The sequence below is a fragment of the Aotus nancymaae genome, unplaced genomic scaffold, assembly GCF_030222135.1.
Source record: "Aotus nancymaae isolate 86718 unplaced genomic scaffold, 86718_ANA_hifiasm-v0.15.2.pri h1tg000065l, whole genome shotgun sequence".
Taxonomy (NCBI): domain Eukaryota; kingdom Metazoa; phylum Chordata; class Mammalia; order Primates; family Aotidae; genus Aotus; species Aotus nancymaae.
In genome coordinates, this window is record NW_026988480.1 from 10,452,377 (window position 1) to 10,469,247 (window position 16,871).

Sequence of the window (16,871 nt, forward strand, 5' to 3'; positions counted from 1 at the left end):
TCTCCGTAGAGACTGTCAAAAATTGCCAATGCTGACTATATTTCAAGTTGTCATGGCGGAGTATTGGGACAAGTTTTCAATTAGCAATAATCGCGCCTCGGATAAACCTCATTGGCTACCATATTGCCACTGCGCAAAGCTTTTAAATCCTGTATCATTAATTTCATCTGTTTTTTTCTGAACACTTTTTAACTTTTTTAAATTTTTCATCCTTTGTTGGATGTCTGAAGACCACGCTTTTTGAGAGTTCGAGATTATTCTAGCTCATATATTTACTGTCCCAGCCCTAGTACCAACCATTTCTTCAAACAGTCCTGATTCCTTTTATTAGGAATGATATTAGCTGGGCGTGGCAGCTCATGCCTATAATCCCAGCACTTTAGGAGGCTGAGGCAGGATGATCGCTTAAGCCCAGGAGTTTGAGACCAGCCTGGGCAATGTAGTGAGACCCTGTCTCTACAAAAAAAAAAAAAAAAAAAAAAAAAAAATTAGCTGAGCGTGGTCATGCACACCTGTAGTCCCAGCTAACTTCGAAAGCAGAGGCAGCAGGATCCCTTAAGCCTAGGAGTTTGAGGTAGTGAGGTAGCAGTGAGTCATGATCACACCATTGCACTTTAGTCTGGGCAACAGAGTGAGACCCTGTGTCAATAAAAATAATAATAATAAATATGGCTTTCCAGATTTTCTTTTTCTTTTCTTTTTTAAAAAATTAATTAGAGATGGGGTCTCACTATGTTGCCCAGGCTGGTCTCAAAGTCTTGGACTCAAGCAATCCTGCCTCAGCCTCCCAAAGTGTTGGGATTACAGGTGTGAGCCACCATGCTTAGCCTGATTTGTTTCTTTCTAATTCTGATTCATATTCTAATGCAATTAATATTGCATGAATATATATCAATTTGCTCATGCACTTTTGGGAGCAAAACTTTCCTCTTCTAACTTTGTTCCAGTGGTTGAAGATCTGTAAATGAACTGACAATAGACACATTAACAGGGGGACAATACTTGGCTTCTTTTCTCACAAGTGTCTTTGTGGGACATAATGCACCAAATGGCACCATCCAGTTTTCAAAGAGGTGAAAATAGCTCAAAGACAATGAACAGGATTCGAATTTGATCCTGTGAGATTCTAAAATCTTAAGTGTGAGTTATCTATCGTTTTCCATTGAAACATAAAATTTTTTCTACAGTCACCCTTATTTTTGGTCAAATATAATCAAAGTACAATTATTCTTGCTTGCAAAATAAGTCTAGATTAGACTTAGATTTTGCCTGATTATTTACATAAGTGCAGTAAGAATGGTAACCATATAGGTCTTTTTAAGTTGGCTTTGCTGGAACTTTTCATAAGGAATGTTAGCTTGAGGCTGGGCATGGTGTCTCATACCTGTAATCCCAGCACTTTGGGAGGCCAAGGTTGGGGGATCATATGAGCCCAAGTGTTTGACCATCCTGGCCACATAGCAAAACCTGTCTCTATTTAAGAAGAAGAAGAAAAAAAGGAACGTCAGGTTGGACTTTCAAAATCCCTCTTGAGGCTAGGAAGCCAAGCCAAGAATCTATTATGAGACTTCACCTGCAGTAACTATAGATTTGGGTGAATTCTTCTCTTCTTGAAGTCCCCAAAATATCCTGTTTTCTGGTCTTTTCAGGAAGTGACCATCTCTACTCACTTGTTAGGTTTGGAACTCTGTAATTCGGGTATGAGGCTCCCCATCACACAGAAGGTTTTGTGAACATTGGTTCTGTAAAATCAACCTTAGTTCCTTAACACTGTCTGGTCATATCCTATGTACATCATTCTCAAATGGGACTTTACAGTCAATGCATTAGTAATATTACCAATTTTCTCAATTATGTTCTGTTACAAAGTAAAGATATTACTGAATTTATGCAAATAACTATATTGCCATGAAACTAAGAATATTCAATAAGAGTTTCTAAATTCTGGAGGGATCAGGCAGGGAGAAAAAGATGAATATTTCATTTCTGTTTATAAAAGTATAGTCTCCCAAATTGTTATAAGATATAGTTAGCTTAAGAGAAAAGGCTTCTTTAAATCCAGAAAATAGAACATTAAAGAACCAGCAATAGCTGGGTTTGGTGGCGTATAATCTCAATTACTCAGGCGGCTGAGGTGGGCGGATGCTTCAACCCAGGAGTTCAAAACCAGTGTGGACAACATAGTGAGACTCCATCTCTACCCCACCAAAAAACAAACAAACAAACAAACAAACAAAACCGGGCGTGGTGGCATGTGCCTGTATTCCTAGCTACTTGGGAGGCTGAGGCAGGAGGATTGCCTGAGCCCAAAAATTCCAGGCTGCAGCGAGCTATGATGGCACCACTGTACTCCAGCCTGGGACACAGAGCAAGATGCTGACTGTAATAATAATAGGCCAGGCAAGGTGGCTTATGCCTGTAATCCCAGCACTTTGGGAGGCCAAGGTGGGCAGATTGCTTGAGGTCAGGAGTTCGAGACCAGCCTGGCCAACATGGTGAAACCGCCGTCTCTACTGAAAATACAAAAATTAGCTGGGTGTGGTGGCACGCACCTGTAGTCCCAGCTACTGGGGAGACTAAGGCAGGAGAGTCGCTTGAACCTGGGAGGTGGCGGTTGCAGTGAGCTGAGATCACACCACAGCACTCCAGCCTGGGCAACAGAGTGGATTCCATCAAAAAAACAAAAAAAACCCAAAAAACAACCCTAACCCAAAAGATGTAAATTGGCTAAGGTTAAGATCTGATGAAAGTTCATTATAATGCAACTGGCAAGGAAATTTGGTTGTTTCTGTGGCATACAACATTTAAAATAATAAGTAGAATTATGACTGATAACATTACACTGGGACATATCTTGGATAGGGAAGACATTGACAAACTTTCAGGAACTTGACACAATTTCTGAAACAATAACATTTTACTAATTCAAATATAACCTAGAGAAGATTATTATGTCTCTCTCTCTCTCTCTCTCTCTCTCTCTCTCTCTCTCTCTAAGTTGTCTGCCACCCAGCTTGGAGTGCAGTGGTCTAATCAGGGCTTACTGCAGCCTCCACCTCCTGGACTCAGGTGATCCTCCCATTTCAGCATCCCTAGTAGCTGGGACGTCCGGCTACTGTGTGTGTGTGTGAAAGCAAGTTTGTTAGAAAGTAAAGAAACAAAAGAATGACTACTTCATAGGCAGAGAAGGCTAATTTTTGTATTTTTTGTAGAGACGGGTTGGTTGTGGGGTGGGGGGTGTCCAGGCTGGTCTCAAACTCCTGGGCTCAAGCAGTTCTCCTACCTTGGCCGCCCAAGGTGCTGGGATTAAGGTGTGAGCCACTGCGCCTGGCTAAGTTGTTGTCGTTTGACATTGCTTTCCATGTTATTTAACATAACTTTAGAATTTTTATAGCTTTGTATTTTAAATTTAAGTCAATGGATCATTTTGAATGAATTTTTGTGAAACTTGTAAAACTTAGATCTACATTCATTTCATTCCAATTGTTCCTTTAACATTTTTAAATTTCTTTTTTAAATTTTTTTAAAAATATTTTGTTTCTTTTTTCCTTTAACATTTTTGAGAAAGACACAGGATAGCGGGCCCCATTTTAATTTGAACGTCTAAAATCATGGCCTTGAATAATCTGCACACTGAATTTAATTAATTCAGCCGGACAACCAGGAGAGGGCACGCGACCACCGCTAAACAGTGAGCGAGCGCCGAGGGCCCCGCGCTGCCCCAGATCACCAGCAGAGGGCGTACGAGCTGCCTTGTTGGACACCTGAGAAGCCCCCGCCGCGTCCGTGCTCCTCCTATGGCCGCCAGCGCCGCGCCCGCAGTGAGGATGAGAACCTCATTTCCTCACCACAGATCTAAGGGGACACCGCCTCACTTTGGGACAATTTGAGGCTGCGTCAATGGTGAGTAAAATCCTTCCTGTCACAGTCCTGACTACTGAGGAGCAGTCGGTCTTCAGAGTACCCAGTAGAGGAAGGGCTTCATGTGGAATCTCGGAAATAAAAAACCCCGGTTCCCACCACACACGAGGTCCTTCCAGCAGCTAAGACACGGTGGCTGCTGGTATCATGTCTCGCAGCGCTTTTGATACTAACATGACGTTCAGAGGCTTACCAGGGAAACTGGTTTCCTAGCTTCGGCTGAACTGGATTTGAGACAGGCTTAGCCTCTGGAATGAAGTTTGATGTCCCCTCTGCTTTACTGACCTGGTATTGACATGGTTGTTTTATTTATTTATTGTTATTTTTTCCTAGAAACAGGGTCTCCCTATGTTGTCCAGGCTGGTCTCCAACTCTTGACCTCAAGTGATCCTCCCGCCTCAGCCTTCCAAAGTGCTGGGATTACAGGCCTGAGCCACCATGCTTTAGCCTTATTTTTAATTTTTTTTTTTTTTTTGAGACAGAGTCTTATTCTCTTGCCCAGGCTGGAGTGGAGTGGCTCTATCTGGGCTCACTGCAGCCTCTGCCTCCTGGGTTCCAGCGATTCTCCTGCCTCAGCTTCCTAGGTGGCTGGGATTACAAGCACACACTACCACACCCAGCTAATTTTTGTATTTTTAGTAGATACGGGGGTTTCACCATTTTGGCCAGGCTGGTGTTGAACTCCTGACCTCAAGCAATCCTCCCACCTCGGCCTCCCAAAGTGCTGGGATTACAGGCATGAGCCACCATGCCCAGCTTCATTCCATTTCTTATTAATCTCTTAAGAGCAAAGAAATTTCCATAAATCCTGTCAGGGAATGTTTACATGAATTTCAGTGTGGTAACCACACTCCTTCACTGAAGTAATACTTTTCACAACACACTGCATAAGTAACATCTGCAGAACATCTTTTTAAAATCATATATAAATAATATTTCAGAAACCTGTTTTAACAGGACTACAAACACTTCACTACATTCATTTCTTCCTTACATGGAAGTTACACTGTTCATGGCAAACTTTGTAAGGAGCATTTAAAAAATTTCTTCTACTTATTCCTGGGATTACAGGCATGAGCCACCAGGCCTGGCCAGAAACATCTTTTAAACAATGTCTACCCAATTAATCAATAGAATCCTTTCCTGCTTTCAGCATTGCTACAACAGATAGGTAGGGAGAGTCCTCAATCACGGCAGCAAATTAACTAACACCAGGAGCATTTTATTCAGATGCTGTATGAGCCAGTTCTAGAAGCAGGAGGTCAAGGAGGAAGAGGTGACAGTGACCGTGGAGGAACTGCAGAAGCTGGAAGCGGTCATATGAATTACGTTCACGTAATGCCCGGGAAAAGCAGCTATACAAAGGTTAAAGGCGTTGGAATTCTCTGAAGGACTTAGAATACAAGCATATTTTGTTTGTGAGAAAAATGAGAATTTGGCTGCCATTTTTCTTCTATAGCAGAACTTTGATGAAGATTGAAAGGGACCTTTTGTATCTCACACTTCACACCAGCGCATTACACTAACCTTGTTCACTGCATTGTCTGGGTTGATAGACTCATAGCCACGGTACTTGCTATAAAGTAGTAGATTGTTGGAGGTGGGGAGGGAGGGGTCTAGGATACAGGGCAGGGATAAATACAGTGCATGTCTGCCTCTATTAGCAGACGTCACAACTCCACAGTGTGTAAAATATTAAACAACCAAAAATCAGCTTCTTCAGGTTTTTATTCCTTCTATAAAACAGTAGGTTTACTTTGGTTTTGGCTGGGCACAGTAGCTCATGCCTTTAATCCCATTGCCTTAGAAGCCCAAGGCAGGAGAACCGCTTGAGCCCAGGAGTTCGAGACCAGCCCGGGAAACACAGTGAAGCTCGATCTCTATTATTAAAAATAAATACAGAAAAAGAAATAACACGAAATAATGGCCTTTCTTACACGCTAATTTTTTTTCTTTTTGAGACGGACTTTTGCTCTTGTTGCCCAGGCTGGAGTGCAGTGGCACGATCTCTGTTCATCGCAACCTCCACCTCCTAGGTTCAAGTGATTCTTCTGACTCAGCCTCCCAAGTAGCTGGGATTATAGGCATGTGCCACCACACCTGACTTATTTTGTAGTTTTAGTAGAAACGGGGTTTCACCATGTTGGTCAGGCTGGTCTCGAACTCCTAACCTTAGGTGATCCACCTGCCTCAGCCTCCCAAAGTACTGAGATTACAGGTGTGAGCCACCATGCCCAGCCCATGTTAATTTTATACTTAGTTTTGAAACAGCAACAATTAACCATCAGTGATTTCGTATTTCTGTTTCTAGGTGCTACCAAAAATGTTTAATTTTACACAGCCAGTGTTGCCATGAAACGGACACTGTAAATTCTAGGTAGCAAAGATTCTTTCTGATACCAAAGTTAAGTCAAAGAAATATAAAGCAGGGTACTGCACGAAATTTCTGAATCTAGTTCACTAAAAGAGTGAAACCTAGGGAAAGTCACCTACTGGTTTTTTGTTTTGGTTTGTAAAATTTTTGAGACCGTGTCTTGCTGTATTACCAGGCTGGGATGCAGTGAAGCTATCACAGCTCACTGTAACCTCAAACTCCTGGGCTCAAGCAATCCTCCTTCCTCAGCATCTCAATAACTGGAATTACAGGTGCACCACCATGCCCGGCTAATTTTTATTATTTTTCAGATGGGGAGTGCAGTGGCATGATCTTGGCTCACTGCAACTTCCGCCACCTGGGTTCAAGTGATTCTCCTGCCTCAGCTTCCCAAGTAGCTGGGATTACAGGCAGGTGCCACCACACCTGGCTAATTTTTGTTTTTGTTTGAGATGGAGTCTCACTCTGTCAGGTTCAAGCAATTCTCCTGCCTCAGCCTCTTGAGTAGCTGGGATTACAAGCTCCCGCCACCATGCCCAGCTGATTTGTATATTTTTAGTAGAGATGAGGTTTCACCATACTGGCCAGGCTGGTCGCAAACTCCTGACCTCAGGTGATCCACTCACCTTGGCCTCCCAAAGCGCTAGGATTACAGGTGTGAGCCACTGCACCGAGACAGGTCTTTGTTAAATACTTTGGGTGGGAGGGGAGAAAGGGAAGTTTTTCTTTCTTTCTTTTTAATTTTTTAATAACATGCATACTCATTGAGAGGAAGCTTTTCTTAAAATGAAAATTACTGCTATTTAAAAATTTCATTTTTTATGAGGACATCTTGCTCTAGATATTTTTAACTTCTTGATCATTGAATGTGACACCCTTCTAACATGATTTGAGACCTCAAGGTGTAGGCTATGAAGATGGGCAAAGGCCATCCATCGCTCTGGCTTCTTCCTGCTGACGGGGGACGTAGTGGGAATGGTTTGCAGCTGTCTGAGCTTACTCATGCAGGCCTGGTTGAGCTTCCAAGACTTGCATGGCGAAAGCATTAGTACTCTCATCTCTAGTTTTAGTACAGTATTTATGTGAACAGCAGACTATAAGGTAAATAATGAGTCCCAGGATGAGGAGTACCGTTTCCAAGTTTAAAAGCAGACTGGAAAGCATCAGTTTGGGGACTTTTAACACATAAAGAATTTAGGATTTAGTCTAAACTACAGGAAAAAACCCTGAGGAGCAGCTGACAACAGTGTACTATAGTTTTTCTTCTGAAGCATAATTTTCTCTCTCTAGTCCCTGTTCTAACAAATCCTGATAGAACTGATTTGCTTACAAAATAAACTTCAATCTTACTGTACTTGGCCAGATTATTTGCTGGGTTATCGAGGGATTTTCCAAAAACAAGCCTTTTCTGGAGTAACTCAGGTGTCACTGACCAAAATGTAATACTTTTTTTTTGACTAGATTCCTTGAGGTGGAGGATCATGAGGTAAATTTTTGGGATTTTAAGGTCCAATAATGAATATTTTTTTCTCTCCTCCCAATTTTGGGGACCAATTAAGCTATAGATGCAAGAGAAAGATGAAGTTTTAAAAATAGTTTTAGGATAAAGTTGATCTGGGAATGTGGGGATCTGCAGCCAAATAGGTTAGCCTCTGTCTTAGGGTAACTCTGTCTTAGGGTAACTCTATCTTAGGCTCTGTCTTAGGGTAACTCTGTCTTAGGGTAACTCTGTCTTAGCCTCTGTCTTAGGGTAACTCTATCTTAGGCTCTGTCTTAGGGTAACTCTGTCTTAGAGTAACTCTGTCTTATGGTAACTCTGTCTTAGGGTAACTCTATCTTAGGCTCTGTCTTAGGGTAACTCTGTCTTAGAGTAACTCTGTCTTAAGGTAACTCTGTCTTAGGGTAACTCTATCTTAGGCTCTTCCTTAGGGTAACTCTGTCTTAGGCTCTGTCTTAGGGTAACTCTGTCTTAGGCTCTGTCTTAGGGTAACTCTGTCTTAGGCTCTGTCTTAGGGTAACTCTGTCTGAGGCTCTGTCTTAGGGTAACTCTGTCTGAGGCTCTGTCTTAGGGTAACTCTGTCTTAGGCTCTTTCTTAGGGTAACTCTGTCTTAGGCTCTGTCTTAGGGTAACTCTGTCTTAGGCTCTGTCTTAGGGTAACTATCTTAGGGTAACTCTGTCTTAGGGTAACTCTGTCTTAGGCTCTGTCTTAGGGTAACTCTGTCTTAGGCTCTTTCTTAGGGTAACTCTGTCTTAGACTCTGTCTTAGGGTAACTCTATCTTAGGCTCTGTCTTAGGGTAACTCTGTCTTAGAGTAACTCTGTCTTAAGGTAACTCTGTCTTAGGGTAACTCTATCTTAGGCTCTGTCTTAGGGTAACTCTGTCTTAGGGTAACTCTGTCTTAGCCTCTGTCTTAGGGTAACTCTATCTTAGGCTCTGTCTTAGGGTAATTCTGTCTTAGAGTAACTCTGTCTTACGGTAACTCTGTCTTAGGGTAACTCTATCTTAGGCTCTTCCTTAGGGTAACTCTGTCTTAGAGTAACTCTGTCTTATGATAACTCTGTCTTAGGGTAACTCTATCTTAGGCTCTGTCTTAGGGTAACTCTGTCTTAGAGTAACTCTGTCTTAAGGTAACTCTGTCTTAGGGTAACTCTATCTTAGGCTCTTCCTTAGGGTAACTCTGTCTTAGGCTCTGTCTTAGGGTAACTCTGTCTTAGGCTCTGTCTTAGGGTAACTCTGTCTTAGGCTCTGTCTTAGGGTAACTCTGTCTGAGGCTCTGTCTTAGGGTAACTCTGTGTGAGGCTCTGTCTTAGGGTAACTCTGTCTTAGGCTCTTTCTTAGGGTAACTCTGTCTTAGGCTCTGTCTTAGGGTAACTATCTTAGGGTAACTCTGTCTTAGGGTAACTCTGTCTTAGGCTCTGTCTTAGGGTAACTCTGTCTTAGGCTCTTTCTTAGGGTAACTCTGTCTTAGGCTCTGTCATAGGGTAACTCTGTCTTAGGCTCTGTCTTAGGGTAACTATCTTAGGGTAACTCTGTCTTAGGGTAACTCTGTCTTAGGCTCTGTCTTAGGGTAACTCTGTCTTAGGCTCTTTCTTAGGGTAACTCTGTCTTAGACTCTGTCTTAGGGTAACTCTATCTTAGGCTCTGTCTTAGGGTAACTCTATCTTAGGCTCTGTCTTAAGGTAACTCTGTCTTAGGGTAACTCTATCTTAGGCTCTGTCTTAGGGTAACTCTGTCTTAGGGTAACTCTGTCTTAGCCTCTGTCTTAGGGTAACTCTATCTTAGGCTCTGTCTTAGGGTAATTCTGTCTTAGAGTAACTCTGTCTTACGGTAACTCTGTCTTAGGGTAACTCTATCTTAGGCTCTGTCTTAGGGTAACTCTGTCTTAGAGTAACTCTGTCTTAAGGTAACTCTGTCTTAGGGTAACTCTATCTTAGGCTCTTCCTTAGGGTAACTCTGTCTTAGGCTCTGTCTTAGGGTAACTCTGTCTTAGGCTCTGTCTTAGGGTAACTCTGTCTTAGGCTCTGTCTTAGGGTAACTCTGTCTGAGGCTCTGTCTTAGGGTAACTCTGTCTGAGGCTCTGTCTTAGGGTAACTCTGTCTTAGGCTCTTTCTTAGGGTAACTCTGTCTTAGGCTCTGTCTTAGGGTAACTCTGTCTTAGCCTCTGTCTTAGGGTAACTCTGTCTTAGGCTCTGTCTTAGGGTAACTCTATCTTAGGCTCTTCCTTAGGGTAACTCTGTCTTAGGCTCCTCCTTAGGGTAACCCTGTCTTAGGCTCTGTCTTAGGGTAACTCTGTCTTAGGCTCTGTCTTAGGGTAACTCTGTCTTAGGCTCTGTCTTAGGGTAACTCTATCTTAGGCTCTTCCTTAGGGTAACTCTGTCTTAGGCTCTGTCTTAGGGTAACTATTTTAGGGTAACTCTGTCTTAGGGTAACTCTGTCTTAGCCTCTGTCTTAGGGTAACTCTGTCTTAGGCTCTTCCTTAGGGTAACTCTGTCTTAGGCTCTATCTTAGGGTAACTCTGTCTTAGGCTCTTCCTTAGGGTAACTCTGTCTTAGGCTCTGTCTTAGGGTAACTCTATCTTAGATTCTGTCTTAGGGTAACTCTGTCTTAGAGTAACTCTGTCTTAAGGTAACTCTGTCTTAGGGTAACTCTGTCTCAGGCTCTTCCTTAGGGTAACTCTGTCTTAGGCTCTGTCTTAGGGTAACTCTGTCTTAGGCTCTGTCTTAGGGTAACTCTGTCTTAGGCTCTGTCTTAGGGTAACTCTGTCTGAGGCTCTGTCTTAGGGTAACTCTGTCTTAGGCTCTTTCTTAGGGTAACTCTGTCTTAGGCTCTGTCTTAGGGTAACTATCTTAGGGTCACTCTGTCTTAGGGTAACTCTGTCTTAGGCTCTGTCTTAGGGTAACTCTGTCTTAGGCTCTTTCTTAGGGTAACTCTGTCTTAGACTCTGTCATAGGGTAACTCTGTCTTAGGCTCTGTCTTAGGGTAACTCTGTCTTAGGCTCTGTCTTAGGGTAACTCTGTCTTAGCCTCTGTCTTAGGGTAACTCTGTCTTAGGCTCTGTCTTAGGGTAACTCTATCTTAGGCTCTTCCTTAGGGTAACTCTGTCTTAGGCTCCTCCTTAGGGTAACCCTGTCTTAGGCTCTGTCTTAGGGTAACTCTGTCTTAGGCTCTGTCTTAGGGTAACTCTGTCTTAGGCTCTGTCTTAGGGTAACTCTATCTTAGGCTCTTCCTTAGGGTAACTCTGTCTTAGGCTCTGTCTTAGGGTAACTATTTTAGGGTAACTCTGTCTTAGGGTAACTCTGTCTTAGCCTCTGTCTTAGGGTAACTCTGTCTTAGGCTCTTCCTTAGGGTAACTCTGTCTTAGGCTCTTCCTTAGGGTAACTCTGTCTTAGGCTCTATCTTAGGGTAACTCTGTCTTAGGCTCTTCCTTAGGGTAACTCTGTCTTAGGCTCTGTCTTAGGGTAACTCTATCTTAGATTCTGTCTTAGGGTAACTCTGTCTTAGAGTAACTCTGTCTTAAGGTAACTCTGTCTTAGGGTAACTCTGTCTCAGGCTCTTCCTTAGGGTAACTCTGTCTTAGGCTCTGTCTTAGGGTAACTCTGTCTTAGGCTCTGTCTTAGGGTAACTCTGTCTTAGGCTCTGTCTTAGAGTAACTCTGTCTTAAGGTAAGTCTGTCTTAGGGTAACTCTATCTTAGGCTCTTCCTTAGGGTAACTCTGTCTTAGTCTCTGTCTTAGGGTAACTATCTTAGGGTAACTCTGTCTTAGGGTAACTCTGTCTTAGCCTCTGTCTTAGGGTATCTCTGTCTTAGCCTCTGTCTTAGGGTAACTCTATCTTAGGCTCTGTCTTAGGGTAACTCTGTCTTAGAGTAACTCTGTCTTAAGGTAACTCTGTCTTAGGGTAACTCTATCTTAGGCTCTTCCTTAGGGTAACTCTGTCTTAGGCTCTGTCTTAGGGTAACTCTGTCTTAGGCTCTGTCTTAGGGTAACTCTGTCTTAGGCTCTGTCTTAGGGTAACTCTGTCTGAGGCTCTGTCTTAGGGTAACTCTGTCTGAGGCTCTGTCTTAGGGTAACTCTGTCTTAGGCTCTTTCTTAGGGTAACTCTGTCTTAGGCTCTGTCTTAGGGTAACTCTGTCTTAGGCTCTGTCTTAGGGTAACTATCTTAGGGTAACTCTGTCTTAGGGTAACTCTGTCTTAGGCTCTGTCTTAGGGTAACTCTGTCTTAGGCTCTTTCTTAGGGTAACTCTGTCTTAGACTCTGTCTTAGGGTAACTCTATCTTAGGCTCTGTCTTAGGGTAACTCTGTCTTAGGGTAACTCTGTCTTAGCCTTTGTCTTAGGGTAACTCTATCTTAGGCTCTGTCTTAGGGTAACTCTGTCTTAGAGTAACTCTGTCTTACGGTAACTCTGTCTTAGGGTAACTCTATCTTAGGCTCTGTCTTAGGGTAACTCTGTCTTAGAGTAACTCTGTCTTAAGGTAACTCTGTCTTAGGGTAACTCTATCTTAGGCTCTGTCTTAGGGTAACTCTGTCTTAGGGTAACTCTGTCTTAGCCTTTGTCTTAGGGTAACTCTATCTTAGGCTCTGTCTTAGGGTAACTCTGTCTTAGAGTAACTCTGTCTTACGGTAACTCTGTCTTAGGGTAACTCTATCTTAGGCTCTTCCTTAGGGTAACTCTGTCTTAGAGTAACTCTGTCTTATGGTAACTCTGTCTTAGGGTAACTCTATCTTAGGCTCTGTCTTAGGGTAACTCTGTCTTAGAGTAACTCTGTCTTAAGGTAACTCTGTCTTAGGGTAACTCTATCTTAGGCTCTTCCTTAGGGTAACTCTGTCTTAGGCTCTGTCTTAGGGTAACTCTGTCTTAGGCTCTGTCTTAGGGTAACTCTGTCTTAGGCTCTGTCTTAGGGTAACTCTGTCTGAGGCTCTGTCTTAGGGTAACTCTGTCTGAGGCTCTGTCTTAGGGTAACTCTGTCTTAGGCTCTTTCTTAGGGTAACTCGGTCTTAGGCTCTGTCTTAGGGTAACTATCTTAGGGTACCTCTGTCTTAGGGTAACTCTGTCTTAGGCTCTGTCTTAGGGTAACTCTGTCTTAGGCTCTTTCTTAGGGTAACTCTGTCTTAGGCTCTGTCATAGGGTAACTCTGTCTTAGGCTCTGTCTTAGGGTAACTCTGTCTTAGGCTCTGTCTTAGGGTAACTCTGTCTTAGCCTCTGTCTTAGGGTAACTCTGTCTTAGGCTCTGTCTTAGGGTAACTCTATCTTAGGCTCTTCCTTAGGGTAACTCTGTCTTAGGCTCCTCCTTAGGGTAACCCTGTCTTAGGCTCTGTCTTAGGGTAACTCTGTCTTAGGCTCTGTCTTAGGGTAACTCTGTCTTAGGCTCTGTCTTAGGGTAACTCTATCGTAGGCTCTTCCTTAGGGTAACTCTGTCTTAGGCTCTGTCTTAGGGTAACTATTTTAGGGTAACTCTGTCTTAGGGTAACTCTGTCTTAGCCTCTGTCTTAGGGTAACTCTGTCTTAGGCTCTTCCTTAGGGTAACTCTGTCTTAGGCTCTATCTTAGGGTAACTCTGTCTTAGGCTCTTCCTTAGGGTAACTCTGTCTTAGGCTCTGTCTTAGGGTAACTCTATCGTAGATTCTGTCTTAGGGTAACTCTGTCTTAGAGTAACTCTGTCTTAAGGTAACTCTGTCTTAGGGTAACTCTGTCTCAGGCTCTTCCTTAGGGTAACTCTGTCTTAGGCTCTGTCTTAGGGTAACTCTGTCTTAGGCTCTGTCTTAGGGTAACTCTGTCTTAGGCTCTGTCTTAGAGTAACTCTGTCTTAAGGTAAGTCTGTCTTAGGGTAACTCTATCTTAGGCTCTTCCTTAGGGTAACTCTGTCTTAGTCTCTGTCTTAGGGTAACTATCTTAGGGTAACTCTGTCTTAGGGTAACTCTGTCTTAGCCTCTGTCTTAGGGTATCTCTGTCTTAGCCTCTGTCTTAGGGTAACTCGATCTTAGGCTCTGTCTTAGGGTAACTCTGTCGTAGAGTAACTCTGTCTTAAGGTAACTCTGTCTTAGGGTAACTTTATCTTAGGCTCTTCCTTAGGGTAACTCTGTCTTACGCTCTGTCTTAGGGTAACTCTGTTTTAGGCTCTGTCTTAGGGTAACTCTGTCTTAGGCTCTGTCTTAGGGTAACTCGATCTTAGGCTCTGTCTTAGGGTAACTCTGTCGTAGAGTAACTCTGTCTTAAGGTAACTCTGTCTTAGGGTAACTTTATCTTAGGCTCTTCCTTAGGGTAACTCTGTCTTACGCTCTGTCTTAGGGTAACTCTGTCTTAGGCTCTTCCTTAGGGTAACTCTGTCTTAGCCTGTGTCTTAGGGTAACTCGATCTTAGGCTCTGTCTTAGGGTAACTCTGTCGTAGAGTAACTCTGTCTTAAGGTAACTCTGTCTTAGGGTAACTTTATCTTAGGCTCTTCCTTAGGGTAACTCTGTCTTACGCTCTGTCTTAGGGTAACTCTGTCTTAGGCTCTTCCTTAGGGTAACTCTGTCTTAGGCTCTGTCTTAGGGTAACTCTGTCTTAGGCTCTCTCTTAGGGTAACTCTGTCTTAGGCTCTGTCTTAGGGTAACTCTGTCTTAGCCTCTGTCTTAGGGTAACTCTATCTTAGGCTCTGTCTTAGGGTAACTCTGTCTTAGGCTCTGTCTTAGGGTAACTCTATCTTAGGCTCTGTCTTAGGGTAACTCTATCTTAGGCTCTGTCTTAGGGTAACTCTGTCTTAGAGTAACTCTGTCTTAAGGTAACTCTGTCTTAGGGTAACTCTATCTTAGGCTCTTCCTTAGGGTAACTCTGTCTTAGGCTCTTCCTTAGGGTAACTCTTTCTTAGGATCTGTCTTAGGGTAACTCTGTCTTAGGCTCTGTCTTAGGGTAACTCTGTCTTAGCCTCTGTCTTAGGGTAACTCTGTCTTAGGCTCTGTCTTAGGGTAACTATCTTAGGGTAACTCTGTCTTAGGGTAACTCTGTCTTAGCCTCTGTCTTAGGGTACCTCTATCTTAGGCTCTGTCTTAGGGTAACTCTGTCTTAGAGTAACTCTGTCGTAAGATACCTCTGTCTTAGGGTAACTCTATCTTAGGCTCTTCCTTAGGGTAACTCTGTCTTAGGCTCTGTCTTAGGGTAACTCTGTCTTAGGCTCTGTCTTAGGGTAACTCTGTCTTAGGCTCTGTCTTAGGGTAACTCTGTCTTAGGCTCTGTCTTAGAGTAACTCTGTGTTAGTCTCTGTCTTAGGGTAACTCTGTCTTAGGCTCTGTCTTAGGGTAACTCTGTCTTAGGCTCTGTCTTAGGGTAACTCTGTCTTAGGCTCTGTCTTCGGGTAACTCTGTCTTAGAGTAACTCTGTCTTAAGGTAACTCTGTCTTAGGGTAACTCTCTCTTCGGCTCTTCGTTAGGGTAACTCTGTCTTAGGCTCTGTCTTAGGGTAACTATGTTAGGGTAACTCTGTCTTAGCCTCTGTCTTAGGGTACCTCTATCTTAGGCTCTGTCTTAGGGTAACTCTGTCTTAGGCTCTGTCTTAGGGTAACTCTGTCTTAGGCTCTGTCTTAGGGTAACTCTATCTTAGGCTCTGTCTTAGGGTAACTCTATCTTAGACTCTGTCTTCGGGTAACTCTGTCTTAGAGTAACTCTGTCTTAAGGTAACTCTGTCTTAGGGTAACTCTATCTTAGGCTCTTCCTTAGGGTAACTCTGTCTTAGGCTCTGTCTTAGGGTAACTCTGTCTTAGGCTCTGTCTTAGGGTAACTCTATCTTAGGCTCTTCCTTAGGGTAATTCTGTCTTAGGCTCTGTCTAAGGGTAACTCTGTCTTAGGCTCTGTCTTAGGGTAACTCTGTCTTAGGCTCTGTCTTCGGGTAACTCTGTCTTAGGCTCTGTCTTAGGGTAACTCTGTCTTATCCTCTGTCTTAGGGTAACTCTATCTTAGGCTCAGTCTTAGGGTAACTCTGTCTTAGAGTAACTCTATCTTAGGCTCTTCCGTAGGGTAACTCTGTCTTAGGCTCTGTCTTAGGGTAACTCTGTCTTAGGCTCTGTCTTAGGGTAACTCTGTCTTAGGCTCTGTCTTAGGGTAACTCTGTCTTAGGCTCTGTCTTAGGGTAACTCTGTCTTAGGCTCTGTCTTAGGGTAACTCTGTCTGAGGCTCTCTTAGGGTAACCCTATCTTAGGCTCTTCCTTAGGGTAACTCTGTCTTAGGCTCTGTCTTAGGGTAACTATGTTAGGGTAACTCTGTCTTAGGGTAACTCTGTCTTAGCCTCTGTCTTAGGGTAACTCTATCTTAGGCTCTGTCTTAGGGTAACTCTGTCTTAGGGTAACTCTGTCTTAGCCGCTGTCTTAGGGTAACCCTATGTTAGGCTCTTCCATAGGGTAACTCTGTCTTAGGCTCTGTCTTAGGGTAACTCTGTCTTAGGCTCTGTCTTAGGGTAACTCTGTCTTAGGCTCTGTCTTATGGTAACCCTGTCTTAGCCTCTGTCTTAGGGTAACTCTATCTTAGGCTCTGTCTTAGGGTAAGTCTGTCTTAGGCTCTGTTTTGGGGTAACTCTATCTTAGGCTCTTCCTTAGGGTAACTCTGTCTTAGGCTCTGTCTTAGGGTAAGTATCTTAGGTTAACTCTGTCTTAGGGTAACTCTGTCTTAGCCTCTGTCTTAGGGTAACTCTATCTTAGGCTCTGTCTTAGGGTAACTCTGTCTTAGAGTAACTCTATCTTAGCCTCTGTCTTAGGGTAACTCTATCTTAGACTCTGTCTTAGGGTAACTCTGTCTTAGAGTAACTCTGTCTTAAGGTAACTCTGTCTTAGGGTAACTCTATCTTAGGCTCTTCCTTAGGGTAACTCTGTCTTAGGCTCTGTCTTAGGGTAACTCTGTCTTAGGCTCTGTCTCAGAGTAACTCTGTCTTAAGGTAACTCTGTCTTAGGGTAACTCTATCTTAGGCTCTTCCTTATGGTAACTCTGTCTTAGCCTCTGTCTTAGGGTAACTCTGTCTTAGGCTCTGTCTTACGGTAACTCTATCTTAGGCTCTGTCTTAGGGTAACTCTGTCTTAGGCTCTGTCTTGGGGTAACTCTGTCGTAGAGTAACTCTGT

The 16,871-nt window shown here is 43.2% G+C and overlaps 1 protein-coding gene and 1 non-coding gene across 2 annotated transcripts in view; one reads left to right on the forward strand and one right to left on the reverse strand.

Moving 5' to 3' along the window:
* Nucleotides 1–141, reverse strand: LOC135270748 (U4 spliceosomal RNA). The gene has a single exon (XR_010338881.1). It is a non-coding gene; the product is annotated as a U4 spliceosomal RNA (small nuclear RNA).
* Nucleotides 142–3,829: 3,688 nt separating this feature from the next.
* LOC105731528 (cytochrome c oxidase assembly factor 1 homolog) overlaps nucleotides 3,830–16,871 on the forward strand; it is a 205,129-nt gene continuing 192,087 nt past the window's right edge. Inside the window, exon 1 of the mRNA XM_064366734.1 lies at nucleotides 3,830–3,903. The gene's annotated coding sequence lies outside the window, so the exon portion shown is untranslated. The remainder of the gene's footprint in view (nucleotides 3,904–16,871) is intronic.